This window comes from Acomys russatus, chromosome 2 (assembly GCF_903995435.1).
Source record: "Acomys russatus chromosome 2, mAcoRus1.1, whole genome shotgun sequence".
In the NCBI taxonomy this organism is placed as follows: Eukaryota; Metazoa; Chordata; class Mammalia; order Rodentia; family Muridae; genus Acomys; species Acomys russatus.
Window position 1 is genome coordinate 26,737,338 of NC_067138.1, and position 15,697 is coordinate 26,753,034.

The window sequence follows — 15,697 nt, forward strand, 5'->3', positions numbered from 1 at the left end:
TCTCTTTCTCCCATGTGGAGGATAAGCAGTTCATTGCCTACATCTAAAAAGGGGGTCTTGGTTCTCTGCACGCATTGTCCTTGACTGGTGCATCGGTTTGTGCAGACCCCTGTACCCTCCCCCCAATCTTCAGAATTTGAAGGGCTCCTTGTGGAGCTCCTGCTTCCTTCTGGACATCCAATCCCCCCACTCTTCCCTACAACTCTCAATGTTTTGCTCAGAGTCTAGCTTCTAGACCTAGTATCTGTCCCTTTCAATCCCCTCTTGGGTGGAGTCTCACAGATGACATCTATGTTAGGCTAATATCCACTTATAAGTGAGTATATACCATGTGTGTCTTTTTGGGTCTGTGTTATCTCACTTAGGACGATCATTTCTATTTCCATCCTTTTGCCTGTAAAGTTCAAGACTTCCTTGTTTTTAATAGCTGAATAGTATTCCATTGTGTAAATGAACCACAGTTTCTTTATACATCCTTCAGTGGAGGGACATCTAGGTTGTTCCCAGATTCTGGCTATTACAAATAAAGCTACTATGAATATAGTTGAGCAAATGTCATTGTTGTACAGTGGAGCATATTTAGGGTATATGCCCAGGAGTGGTATACCTGGGTCTTGAGTAGAACTAGCCCTCATTTTCTGAGAAAGAGACAGATTGATTTCCAAAGTGCTTATATGAGTTTGCACTCCCACCAGCAGTGGAGGAGTGTTCCTCTTTCTCCACATCTTGCCAGCATGTGTTGTCACTTGAGTTTTACCTTTGCCATTTGGATAGGTATAAGATGGAATCTCACCGTCATTTTGATTTGCATTTCCCTGATGACTAGGGATGTTCAGCACTTCCTTAAGTGTTTCTCAGCTATTCTATATTCCTCTGTTTAGCTCTGTACCCCACCTTTTAATTGGATTACTTGATTTGGTTGTATTTAATCGCTTGAGTTCTTTATATATTTTGGATATTAGTCCTTTATCAGATGTAAAGTTGGTAAAGATCTTTTACCAATCTGTAGGCTGTCACTTTGTTCTGTTGATAGTGTCTTTTGCTTTTCAGTTTCATGAGCTCCCATTTACTAATTGTTGATCTTAGAGCCTGAGATGTTGTTGTTCTGTTCAGGAAGTTGTCTCCTGTGCCAAGGTGTTCTATGTTCTTTCCTACTTTTTCATCTAACAGATTCAGTGTCTCAGGTTTTATGTTGAGGTCTTTAATCTACTTGGACTTTAGCTTTGTACAGGGTGATAAATATGGATCTATTTGCATTTTTTAACGTAGATATCCAATTAGCACCATTTGTTGAAGATGTCTTTTTCCCATTGTATGGTTTCGGCTTCTTTGTCAAAAATCAAATGACCATAGGTGTGTGAATTTATTTCTGGGTCTTCAATTCAATTCCATTGGTCAACTGACTTATTTCTATGTCAGTACCATGCCATATTTATTACTGTTGTTCTACATTACAACTTGAGATCAGGGATGGAGATTCCTTTGGAAGATCTTTTATTGTACAGGATTGCTTTAGCTATTCTGAGCTTTTTTGTTTTTCCAAATGAAGTTGAGAATTGATCTTTCCAGTTCTGAAAAATATTGCTTAGGTTGTTTGATAGGGATTGCATTGAATCTGTAGATTGCTTTTGGTAAGATGGCCATTTTTACTATGTTGATTCTCCCAATTCATGAGCATGGGAGATCTTTCTTTTTCTCATATCTGCTTCAATTTCCTCCTTCAGAGGCTTAAAGATTTTTTATATAAGTCTTTTTCTTGCTTGATTAGATTTACACCAAGATACTTTATATTATTGCTACTTTGAAGGGTGTGGTTTCCCTAATTTCCTTCTCAGCCCATTTGTCATTAATATACAAGAAGGCTACTGACTTTTTTTTAGTTGAATTTGTATCCCACTACTTTGCTAAAGTTGTTTATCAGCTATAGGATTTCTTTGATAGAATTTTTGGGGTCACTTATATATATTATTATAGCATTTGTGAATAGGGAAACTTTTACTTCTTCCTTTCCTATTCGTATCCCCTTGATCTCCTTTATCTGTCTTATTGTTCTAGATAGGACTTCAAGTACTATATTGAAGAGAACCAGAGAGAGTGGACAGCCTTGTCATGTTCCTGATCTCTCTCCATTTAGCTTCATATTGGTTATAGGCTTGCTGTACATAGCCTTTATTATGTTTAGGTATATGACTTGTATCCCTGATCTCTCTAAGACTTTTAACATCAAAGGGTGTTGGATTTTGTCAAATGCTTTTTCAGTATCTAAAGAGATGATCATGTGGGGTTTTTTCCCTTCAGTTTGTTTATGTGGTTGATTACATTGATAGATTTCCATATACTGAACCACCCTTGCATGCCTAGGATGATGCATACTTGGTCATGGTGGATGAGATTTTTGATGTTTTCTTACATTTAGTTAGCCAGTATTTTATTGAGCATTTTTGCATCTATGTTCATAAGGAAATTTGTCTGACATTCTCTTTCTTGGTTGTGGCTTTGTGTGGCTTAGGTATTAAGGTGACTACGGCTTCGTAGAATTAGTTTGGTAGTGATTTTTCTGTGTCTATTTTGTGGAATAGTTTGAGGAGTATTGGTATTAGTTCTTCTTTGACAGTCTGGTGAATTGTGAGCTGAATCCATCTGGCCCTGGAGTTTTTGTTTTGTTTTGTTTTGTGTTGTGTTGTTGTTGTTGGGATACTTGATGACTGCCTGAATTAATATCCTTAGTGGATAATGGATTACTTATTTTGTTTGCCTGATCTTGATTCAACTTTGGTAAGTGGAATTTATCAAGGAAATTGTCCATATTATTTAGATTTTCAAATTTTGTGGCATATAGGCTTTTAAAGTAAGACCTAATGATTCTTTGAATATCCTCCATATCTGTTGTAATGTCTCCCTTTCCATTTCTGATTTTGGTAAATTGGGTAATTTCCCTTTGACTTTTAGTTAGTTTTGCTAAGGGTTTTCTAAATTGTTGATTTTCTCAAAGAACCGGTTCTTACTTATGTTGATTCTTTGAATTGTTTTCTTTGTTTCTAATTTATTGATTTCATCCCTCAGTTTGATGATTTCCAACCATCTACTCCTCTTGGGTATATCAACTTTTTTTCCTAGGTTTTCAGGTGTTCCATTATATTGTTTGTATGGGATGTCTCCAATTTCTTTATGAAGGTACTTAGTGCTATGAGCTTTCCTCTTAGCACTGCTTTCTTTTCAGGTCTAGTCTATTTGGTGTTCTGTATACCTCTTGTATGTTCAAGGGTATCTCTTTCTTAAGGTTGGGAAATTTTTCTTCTATGATTTTCTTGAAAACATTTTCTGATCCTTGGAACCTCGCATCTTCCTTTTTATCTACTTCTGTAATCCTGAGGTTATGCCTTCTCATGATATCTTTCGTTTCTTGGATGCTTTGCATTATGCATTTTTCTGTTTTAATATTTACTTTGAGAGATGCATCAATTTCTTCTATTGCAACTTCAGCCCTTGAGATTCTTTCCTCCATCTGTTGAATTCTGTTGGTTATATTTATCTGTTCGATTCCTCATTTCTTCTCTAATTGTTCCAATTTGAGGTATTTCTCAATTTGAGTTTTCTTAATTGTTTCTAATTCCATTTTCATGTCTTGAACAGTTTACTCATTTCCTTTGCCTGTTTGATTGTGGTTTCCTGTTTATCCTCAATTGCCACTATGCATTTGTATTTTCTTGTAATTCTTTGAAGGATATATTCATTTCCTCTTTGTAATTCTCAAAAACTGTATAAGCATAGCTTTAAGGTAATTTTACTGAGACTCATCTGCATCATGGTATCTGTTGTTGTTTGGGCTTTCTGGTGGAGCCATATTGTCCTGGGTTTTGTTGTTTGTCTTCTTATCTTTTCCTTTAGGCATCTGATAGGGGGGCTTGGGATTTCTAAGCTGGAGTCATGGGGGTGATTACCTTTGGGAGGCAGCTGCGTCACGTACTAGATTGGCAGACACGGTCCTCCTGGAGTTAGATTCATCTACGCTCTGCCACCTAGGATCCAAGATTTAGTAGGGTTCCTCTGACTACTTCTAAGAAGTGGATATCAGAAAAACAATCCAATTAAAAATGTGGTACACATCTGAAGGGAGAATTATCAGAAGAGAAAACTCAAATGGCTGAGAAGTACTTTTAGAAATTTTCATCATCTTTAGGCAACTGGTACAGTAGTGACACAAAGCTTGTTGAAGCAACCATCCAATATCTGACTGGATTTAAGGTTCACACCATGAGATGGAACTTATACTCAAGACTGTCCATGTAGCCAACAACCTGAAGCTAAGTAGGCCAGGGACTTAGTAGAAAAACAAATGCTACTGTTCTATTAAAGGTATAAAATGACTCGCAGTGACATTCTGCTATAATCATAGATCAGTGCCTTTGTTCAGCCATCATGAGAGAATGTTCATCCCACAATATATGGGAACAAATACAGAGACTCAGAGCCAGACAATGTGCACAGAATAAAAACCCTTGGCACACTGGGGTCCTAAGTGCACTGTCTTCATCATCCTTTCCCTTGGGACTCAGGTAATACCTTAGAAAAAGAGGAATGATTGTAATAGGAAGAAGGGGTGGAAGCCACTAAGGTAAAAAGCTATGCTAAATACATCAAGACAGATGCACGTATGAATTCATAGAGACTGTTGCAGCATGTGCAGGGCCTGCATACCAGATGAAGTCCTAGCACTGAACCCAGAAGCTAGCTCTAATTGATATCCAGTTGCAAACAAAACATTAGTCTTCTCCAAAGGAGGCTTTCTTGGAGAAACAAACCACTCTTAAAGCTTACTGCATGCACAACATTAGATGGCCAACACAAAATGTACCTGTGGAGATTCTTTGTCTCTCAGGATGATGTGTCTAAACTTTTTTATTTTGCCTTAGAGGTCCTTTGTTACACACACACACACACACACACACACACACACACACACACACACACACACATCCCCCTGTTTTGTGGAATTCCCTCTTATGCAAACATGTGTGTCTCTACATTTACATGCAAATCTCATGATTTTCCTTTGGCTCATTTTCTTCTGTTTATTTGTTTTATTTTATTCTGATTAGTTTCAGTTTTGTTTTATCCTATTTTCTTTTTATTCCTATTTTATTCCTGTTTTATGTCTATTTGTTTTCTAGCAAAGGACAGAAATGATGTGGATATAGATTATACTAGAGGTAGGAAAGAACTGGGAGGTGTTGCAGGAAGAGAAACCATGGTTAGAATATATTCTATAAACAAAACTATTTTCAATCAAAACAAAATGAATACCTTTCAAGGGGGAAGTGAACATAACTGTTAGCAATTTGATTGCCTTTAGCCTTTGGCATATATGTGAAGCTATGTGTGCATGTGTCCTTGTATTTGTGAATGTAGTCTTCTCTTCTATGTGCATACCTTTACTAGAAAAAATTGTTTGAGTTTGGCTTTAGAAAATAATGTGCAATTCATACTAATATATACATTCTAATAAACCGTTTCATAATCATGGGCCATGAATTTCCCAGGCTGCCTACCTGTGATGTCTTTACCTACCTGCCATGGGGATGTGGCCCTGCCTAGGGCCATATAACAGGACATATTCTCCTCATGACCCTCTCTCTTACCTCTCTACTCTCCCTTTTACCCCCTTACTCCCTTTCCCTGTACTTCTTCCTCTCTGTCTCTGCCTCTGTTTCTGTCCCTTTATCTCTCTCTATCTCTGTCTCTCTCTCTGTGTGTGTGTGTCTGTCTGTCTGTCTCTGTCTCTGTCTCTGTCTCTCTCTCTCTCTCTCTCTGGTACACCCCCATGTTCTTCTCCACCATGCTCATTTAATAAACCTCATATAATATAATATCTTATCTAGCATCTGGTACCTTATTATCTTATTCTCATACATAAAAGTATATACTTACTTATAAGCAAAATTTAGCCATATAGTACAGGATACACATACTACAATGCACAGACCCAAAGAAGATAAATAACGTGGAGGACCCAAGGGAGGATGCTTAAATCTCATTCAGAAGGGCAAATAGACAGTGAAAGTGGTTGAAGAGATGGAACAAGGTAGGAGAGGGAAGAAAGAAATGAGGGGGGTGATCAGACCTGGGAAAAGAGGGGTAGAAGAACAGAGGTTTAAAGAGAGACAAAAAACCTTGGGTGGAAGCATCTTTCTGACAAGCTGAAGATCTGAGACAGGGTAGGCTTCTGGGAGGGTATGGGGGTGACTCTAGCTGAGACTCCTAGTAACAGGGGTCATGGTGACTGAAGAGGACACCCACTAACTAGACAGTACTCCTAGTGGAGGTGGAAGAACACCAACCCACTCACAAAAAAATTTGAGACAAAATTTGCTCTGCCTATAAGATGTGCAAGGATAAAGATAGAGCAGAGATTGAGGGACTGTCCAACCAATGCCTAGCCCAACCTGAGACCTATCTCATGGGAAAGAGGCAACCCCTAACACTACTAACAATACTCTGCTATGCTTGCACACAGGAGGCTAAGCATAGACTCCAACCAACAGCACCTCAAAACAGATGCTGAGACTCACAGCCAAAGATTAGACAAAGTGTAGGTAGTCTTCTGGAAAAGTGGGAAGAAGTATAAAAGGACCTGGAAGGGATTGGAGCTCTATAATAAGACCAATAGAGTCAACTGACCAGGACTGAGAGGGGCCTGTGAAAACTGAAGCACCAACCACAAGGACCATGCATAGACTGAACCTAGGCCCCCTACATAAACGCAGCTGATGGGCAGCTTGGGCTCCATGTGTGTCCCCTAGTAAGGAGAGTGTGGACTGTTTCTGACATGGACTCTGCTGCCTAATATTTGTTCACTTCCCCCTGGCGTGGCTGCAGTCCTGATGTGACTTGATGTGCTGGGGTAGGTTGATGGGGGGGGCCAGGGAAGGCTCCACTTTTCTGAGGAGTAGGCCAAGGGGAGATATGGAAAAGAGCGAGGGAGGGTAGAACCTGGAGGAGAAGAGGAAGGGGCTACAATCAGGATGTAAAGTAAATAGGTAAATAATTTTTTTTTAAAAGTTGAAGCTAATTGGCCCTAAGGCTAAAGTCCTTGACTGAATTCAGCAAAGCTATTCTTCCTGTCAGAAGTAGCATTTTATGAGTCACTGTGGCAAGCAGAGACTGCCTTGCTTAGCATCTTCTCTTTTATTTTCTTGTGTAATCTTAAAAGTTTAATCACCTTCCTTTTTGAAAAGGGCTGTTAACACCTGCAGTCATTCGTTACAATTATCATGCTTGGCCTTCACAAACAGGGCATTCCAATTTCATGGTCAAACACAGAATGTAATTTCACACTTGAAAATAATTTCAAGAACTATCCTGGAAGAGAAAGCAGAACATATTTTATCTACCAAACCTCAGTGCTTCACAGTTGAATCAGAAGTGTGCTTTGGAGTGTCTATCAAATCCTGAAGCTAGATCTTGTAGATTAACATATTGAAATATTTATTACATTTGGCCTGACAGAAACAGCACTCAGTACAAAATTTATTAAGAATAATTGTTATAGAGAACAGTTATTAAAAGAGTAATTGTATGGTTGGTGTGGCCATCACTTCTTTTTCTTCCTAAGGTTTTGATAAAGTACATCCTTTGGCTTTCATGGGACTAGAACATCATTCTTGAATCCTAAATTTTGGTAAGTAGCACATGTGTGAACCACTGTGAGGATCTCTTCTCTAGGATTGGAAGGACACCTTTATTAGGAAGGATGTTCACTCTGGAAGAGTCTGAGCAATGGCCTGCCAAAAATAAGACAAAGAAAAATAGGTGGTGGTGGTGGTGGTCCATCTAGGTTAGGTAGCTCAGGGCTCTGAAACAAGCAGTAAAGATGTTGATATTGGTTGGTTAATAGTCAAGATATAATAGTAGTTAACTTCAGATGGACTGACTCAGGCTACCTAGAAAAGGATGTAAAGTACAATAGGGGTTGTGCTGTCTCCAGCTGGATCACCTTAATTGGCTTTAGGAAATTCTTCACCAACAGAGCATATGTAGAGCACTGTGACTCTTTCTCCTAGTACACTCTTCCACTTTGGGAAAAAACAATTCCACAACTATCTGATTAAAGCAAGTTGTATTTAGAATGAGCCAGGTGGCTGCATCTCCCAAAGTCAGGACAGAGAACAGCTCCTCACTGGCTTTTGAGGTCCTCTTATGGGGAAGACTTAGCATAGATTAAAAAAAAAAAACAGCTATTGAGTTAATTGGCTGTTAGTAGCTGGTCAGAAGAGTCGGAGACATGGGGCTCAAGGTTGTCTATGGAATAGATAAGTACAAGAATACATCATGTGGAAGAGGAGTCATCAAGATAGCTGTGGAACAGGATGTTGTGGCAGCAGGTGGATCTCTGTGTGTTCAAGACCAGCCTGATCTACAAAGTGAGCCCAGAACAGCCAGGGTTATTACACATAAAAACTCTGTCTCAAAACCCTCTTACCCCAAAAGATATCTGTGAAGACATATTTTTGCAAGGCAAAAGGATAAGCATATATCACAGGTTCAGGAATTTTAAAGGCAAAAGAGCAGACATACATTTCAGGGTTATAAGTTCAACATAGGTTGAAAAACATGGTTTGCAGGGTACATTAGGTTTAGAAAATAGGAACTTATTCTTGTAAGGTATGGAGATTTAATAACAATGTATGACAATGTGGCTCCTATTTTGGTTTCACAAAACATAAACCCATATAATCATGCATACATACATGCACACACACATACATATATACACATATGTGTATGCATATATATCCTTGTGTCTTATACTTCTACTTATAACAGACTGAATTGTGTATTAACTGGGCTTCGAAAGAAAGCTTCCACTCCTAACAGATAGAAACATATATATGTCATATGTTTATTACCTTTAATATGCACCTAAAGTAGTCAGACTACTGTCTTGCACTATGAAAGCTTAAAATGAGTTTAAAAATTTACTTCTAACACTGCTGAAAGAAAGCATGCTGGTCTCTGCTTCTGTATTCTTGCTTGCTTCTTCCTATCTTGGGAGAGCTAACACTTACAAGGCTATCCCCAGCAAAACACAGCTGCACAAAAGAAACTGCTTTAGAATTCTGCTTCTGCAGACATGCCTAGGTGCAGTGGACTTTCTCCTGAGGATCCATGAAACACAGATACTGTCTGCAGGTGGTCTTGAAGTAGGAGAGTGCCACACTCTTGTTCAACCTACAAAAACTGTTAGAAGCTGTGAGTCAGAGCCAAGCTTCAGAGAACTGAGTTCTTCAGTATTCCAAGAGCTGTTCAGTTCTGGGTGGCCAGTTTTTACCCATACTCAGGAGCACACAAAGGAGGGAATTACTAAGAGAGGAGAAATATTTATCCAACCCATCCCTGCTCGATTTGAGGCCATTGTTTTTCAACTTGGCATACTTCTTTTATAAAAAGAGTATTCTGGCTTCCTTGAGAAAGGCAAGTTTAAAGCCTTGACTGTTTTCTCCTTTACTATGTTCAAACAGCATTTTCTTTTGTGAGCACAAGGACCAAGGCTGTTGCTGGTGTCAAGTCCCGAGGAAACTAGACACTTCATGAACCTTAGTTTTTAGCATTGTTATGAAACATGGAAAATAAAGACTGTGAAGGTGGGTGTGATAATGCATGACTCTAATCCCAGCACTCAGGAGGGTGAGGCAGAAGATTATGAATCCAAGGTCTGAGCTATGCAGTGATGCCCGTTCTTAATATTCTTACCAAGGAAAAGAAATGAAAGACTATGACTTTAATGTTATAATTAAGAATTTTGAGACCTCAATTACTTTTAAAAATAATAAAATACTATCCTTTTCCATAAGGGTCTCTTTCTGAGTAACTCTTCTTATTGCCAGGTGAAAGTATCTTCATTGCTATCAGCAGCCACTGCCCCTCAGTCATGGCACTCAGAGGCACTGTCTGTGTCTGAGGTGCCTGTTGGCGTCCTGTGGGAAGGAACCTCTCACCACATTGACAATGGTTACTTTTTCACAATTGGTTTTTACACTCTTCTTCCCCACTCCACTTTGTGTTTCCAATACAAGTTCTATTTGCCATAGCAGCTTTTTAATACATATTGCTTCATTGAATAAATAATGAAATGGCTGCCTAACTAGATCTCACTTCCTGTTTGAAATATTTAGGTTTGAAAGGCTGCAGACACCATTGCAGATGTTCATTTACAAGCTGTTATATAAACAACAGAAACCAACAAATGTAGGTCAAAAGCACCTAGAAGCACTTTGCTAAGCAGCCACTTGTACACAGACAATCAGGAGAGTTGGGTAACAGCCAGATCTCACACACTAGGCTCAGACCTGTCCTCCACTTTCATGAGAGGGGCTTCTCAGTTGATCGCCTGGTAAAAGAGGGCTTGGAAGTTAAAGTGATTGAGAGGTTTCTGACTCACTTTAGATTTTTAGTGAATGCTAAGCTTACCAGACATACCCCTTGTGTGCACTGGTATGTTGAGTTAAGATATTGGTGTTTTTAAAGCCAGGATAATTCAAATTCCAGGAGAATGTCACCTTAATAATTTATAGTGTTTTTACTAGGGTTTGGTAACAATCTAATAATGTTCACCCATCACGTGCAGGTGAATAGAAATCCAAATGGACCTGCTATGTCAGAGGGAGCCACTCAAGAGAGACTACAACTTACAATTCTGATGTTCCTTCCTAGGCAAATTTTTGAAAAGTTTATTAAGTTTTACTGTGAAAATATAGTTCAGTTCACATGAGGCAGTTGTCTGATCCTTTCAGGGAGTCAGTAGCTTACTCTTCAAGCCTAGCATCAGAATAATTCTTACTCATGTATGGACAGTCATGTATTTTTCTGTTACATATACATATACACACATAAACATTGCATATGTAAATCATAGACAATTTTTCATTAATTTAAAAGTCTGAATGAATAAGGTCAGGGGATATAGCTCAGGTATACAGTATTTAACTAGTACAATAGCATCACCGGGCAAAGTGTAGAAGAGTAAATAACCTAAATAGACACTTAATATTCAATAGGGATATAAAAGTTACTAATTATCCTTCATCCTTGGATTAGTGCAAATAAAAACCACAATGAGGCATTATCTCACCTGCTATAATGATCCAGGGATACCCATCAAATGTCAAAATCCACTGATTCTCAAGTCTCTTATACACAACTTTCATGCATTTATACATACTTTCATATCTACTTTAAATTACATATAGATTACTTATAATACCTACCAAAATGTCAATACTAAGTAAATAGTTTTATGTATTCTTGAGAGAAATATGACAAATATTGGGGGCCATGCAGGAGGAACAGCAAAACAGCTCTAGAATTCATGAAATGCAGCCCACTGGTTAACATAACCACAATGCATGTCTCAGAGAGGCAGAGCCTCAAGACCTACGTGTCCTGAGGACTTCATGCTGTTATGGAAGATAGTCTGCTTGTTGCCCTTAAAAGAATTTGGAATAGTATATTGCTTAACAAGGTTAGGTAAAGATTTTTTTTTCCTACTGGCTCTGATGCATAAAATCTTAGGAAACCACTTGAAGTTAAGAAAAGTACACACTTAATGGTTAAGCCAGGGACTATCTGAGGTTGGTGAGCAAGAACAACAGTCCAGAATAACCCTGGCTGACATGACTCTCTCACTAAATACAGGCTTCAAGGTGGTTAATTTCTTGTACTAGTTTTTGCCCTCAGCTTCCTGATATGATTTAATAAAAATTATGAATGAGTAGATGCACATTTTGAGGATTTAAAGAAGAAATGACTGCTTTTTTATATATAAATGTTTAGGTTTGTGATTAATTTAAGAATTCTACAAGGTTACTGTTTTTATTATTATTATTTATTCATATTACATGCCAGTGGTTACCCACCCCCAGCTTGTATCTTCCCATTCCCACCCTTCCTTCCTTTTCGTCCCTATTCCCATCCCCTAGACCTAAGATAATTGATTCTTTGTAACCACAAATTGCAACCTGCTGGTAAAGAAAAGTTGGCTGAGAAACTACCTTGCTTGCTCACACTTTGTTAATCTGTAATGAGTTTCTCGGTTACAAATGTACATAGGTTCTTGGGAATAACTTGTTTTTCATATTTGTTTCTCACCCATAATACGTAAAATATTTGCTCATGTGAGAGTATTTGGAAACATGTTTTTCTTATGTATACTCATTGAAATCATTCACTTAAAGAAAAACAGAATGTAAGTACATTGTGGTTTTTTTTTGTACTGCTTGAAAGGTCTTGCTGGGATATATAAGCTATGGGAGAAATAATAAAAGTTGTTGGGACTTGCTCTTCTGAGTTTGTTCCATTCACCAAATGTATATATGTATGTATGTGTATATGTATGCAAGTAAGGTTAGCTTGGAATATGTTCCTATCCATCTAATATGTGAATACGTATGTATGTATCTATGTATCTATCTATGTATCTATGTATCTATGTATGTGTATGTATGTATAAAGTAAGAGAACCTTGAAAGAAGAAGCTTGTTGGAACCTACCTACTAGAGTCTGTCTCGCTTTATAAAGTGTGTGTGTGTGTGTGTGTGTGTGTGTGTGTGTATGTGTGTGTGTGTGTGTGTGGCCTTTTTCTCTTCTTCTTTCACTTCCTTTTTAGATGCTTGCCACAATTAAACAAAAGCTCACACTTGCCACTATCAGTGGAAGCCACTGTCAGTAACGGTCAGCTCCAGCCTGGAAAATTATCCTCAGAGAACATCTGCTCAGCAAGCCAGCTGTTCTAATCTTGTGTATATACCCAAAAGACTTTACATCCTACTACAGAGACCCTACTCAGCCATGTTCATTTCTGCTCTACTCATAATAGTCAGACATTAGAAACAAACTAGACGTCTGTCAGCAGATGAATTGGATTTTGAAATGTGGTACATTTACACAATGAAATATGGCTCAATCATTCAAAACAAAGTCATGAAATTCACAAGTAAATGGATGGAAGAAGAAAAAAAAATCATCTAGAGTGAGGTAACCCAGAGCCCAAAAGACAAATATAATATGTATCCACTCATATATTGGTATTTGCTGTGAAGCCTTTAATAACCAAACTATAATCAATACAATCTCAGAGGTTAGGTATAGAATAAGGGACTTGGTGGGGTTTGGGTCTCCCTGGGAAGGGGAAATAGACAGTTATTGAAAGGGAGAATTAAATGGGCAGGAGGAGGAGAGAGAGGAATTAGGGGGGTAATACATGGAGGGAAACCTAAAACTAAGGACCATTTGAGGGGTTTTATGGAAACCTAAAGAGTAGAAACTTCCTAATATGTATGAAGGTAACCTACATCGAATATTTAAATAGAAAGGACGACAGAACCCCCACTACACCTGCAGTCACCAAATAAAGCCTCCAGTTATAAGAATGAGTTACAACTAATTAAGTTGTTGGCCCAAGGGCCCCCAAGAGAGCTGCAACCAAACCTTTGACTCTACAATGGTGAGCCACCTCAGTAGAAGCTGAGACTAGATAGGCCAGTGTGGGAAACAGTAAGCTTTGTCACAGGTGGGAGCAGTCTTGGCGGGCTTTACCCTTGGGGCACCCCATAAATACCTTGTGACAGACTGAGTGGAGCCATCCTGGGTCTGGAATTCAGGAAACAAACCTGGGAACCCCACCTGGACTATTGTCTTTCTAATGGACCCTCACCGGGAGAAAGAGCCGGTCCTTCCCACGTGACTGAGGGAGTTGGGGAAGAGAGAATAACAAAATCGGCTGCAGAGAGAGCGTGCGGGGGCAGCGGACAAGCTGGATCAGCACGCAGGCCAGAGAGACACCTAAGGATCCGTCCCGTGGAATGGCTACCGGAAGGTTCACTCTTTTGTCCCTTTAACCTTTTTCCTTCTTGTATAAGCTAGTTGGGTTGCATAATAAAGTTTAATTGCTAAGAAACAGAGTCAACAGGCCAGGGACATGGAGAAAGCTAAATACTACTGTTCTTATAAAGGGCATAGCAGAAAAATGACTCCTAACGATGTTCTGTTGTAAACAAGGATAAGTTTCTTGCTCATCTTGGCCTAGAGAGATGGTTCAGTGGTTAAGAGCTCCACCTGCTCTTCCAGAGGCCCTGAATTCAATTCCCAGCAACCACACACTGGCTCACAACAAGCTGTAATGTGATCTGATACCCTCTTCTGCAGATAAAGCACTCATATGCAATAAATAAAATAAATAAACCTTTTTTAAAAAGTTTCTTGCTTGTCTGTTATCAGAGACGCTTCCTTCTGAAGCTGGGCAATATGAAAAGAGTGAGAGCCCTTGAAGCACCCAGTCCTAATTAGAATGTCTCCATCATATCCCTCCCCTCAGGGCTCAGGGAACCCTTTAGAAGAGGAGACACATATAGATTGTAAGAGCTGTAGGGATGGAGGCTACCAAGGAAACAAGGTCTTTTGTGCACACCAGGACTATCACACATATGAGCTCACAGAAACTTTGACAGAGTACACAGTTCTTACATAGGTCTGGACCTCATGGCTTCCCAGCACTGAAAGTGGAAGTGGAAGCAGAAGCCCACAGACCTAGGCCACAATCACTCTCCAATTGATAATCACTCATAAATGAAAATGTAATTTTCTCCATGTCTCCCTAGGTATACAAACCAGTCCAGGCCTTATGTCCAGCAGTAGTCAACACAAAACAAACTCAATATTTTTAGAAGCTTTTCTGTCTCATAATGCTTTGTCTGGTAAGTTTTTTCTTTACCCTACAAATTATTTGCTTATATATTACAGTTTCCAATTTTGTTCAGAGTTACAGACAGTTGCGAACTGCCATGTGGGTGCTGAGAATTGAACCTGGGTCTTCTGAACAAGCATGCAGTGCTCCCAACCACTGGGACATCTCTCCATCTCCTATTTATCATATTTTATCATTATTATTTTATTTTAATGCCTGTTTGTTTTCTATAGTGAGAATTTTGAAATTGGGGTTTCTTTTAAAACCACAAAATATTATAAGAATATGTTTCCATTTTAATCCCAGGTTAGGGGATATGGGCCTGCTTCAAGCAGGTGACTATGATTTGCCTGATGATCAAGCAGAGGTGTGATTTTGCCAGCTACAGATAGTTCTGTGATTGTATAACATATGAAACTCTGGGGGACTTTTTAGATGTTATATAAGTGCTAGAGCCCCAGTAGATGGTTTGCTAGTTGGTGACTGGAAGCTGTTGGTTGCGGTTTGTTAAGCAGTTGTGTACATAGAACAAACAACAACAAGGAAAATTAGATATCCTGATGGCAAAGGTAAAACTTGCCCCAAGGAACTCAACACCACTAATCATCAGGAAGAAGTCTAACAATAACATCACCCCATTTCACTTCCATTCTTTTTTCTCCCCTATCTTGTATTAGGGGGTTGATTTGAAAGGGAAAAAAAAAAGATATGGAGATGGGTGGGAGAAAAAAAAATCCCACAAAGTAGCAAATGTCAGCCACAGTTTTCTAATACTTAAACTAAAAAAAAAAAAAAAAAATTGGATCTTCATGTGGATTACATTTACTTTTATAGAAAATGTCAAGCATTTGTCTAAAGAATTTGGACCTTTGCTTCAGAGACCCACCATTGAGACTAACAACAGTTTTCAATTCCAGCCTTAAAGGCAAGTATGGCATTTCTGTTCCTGTTGACTAATTA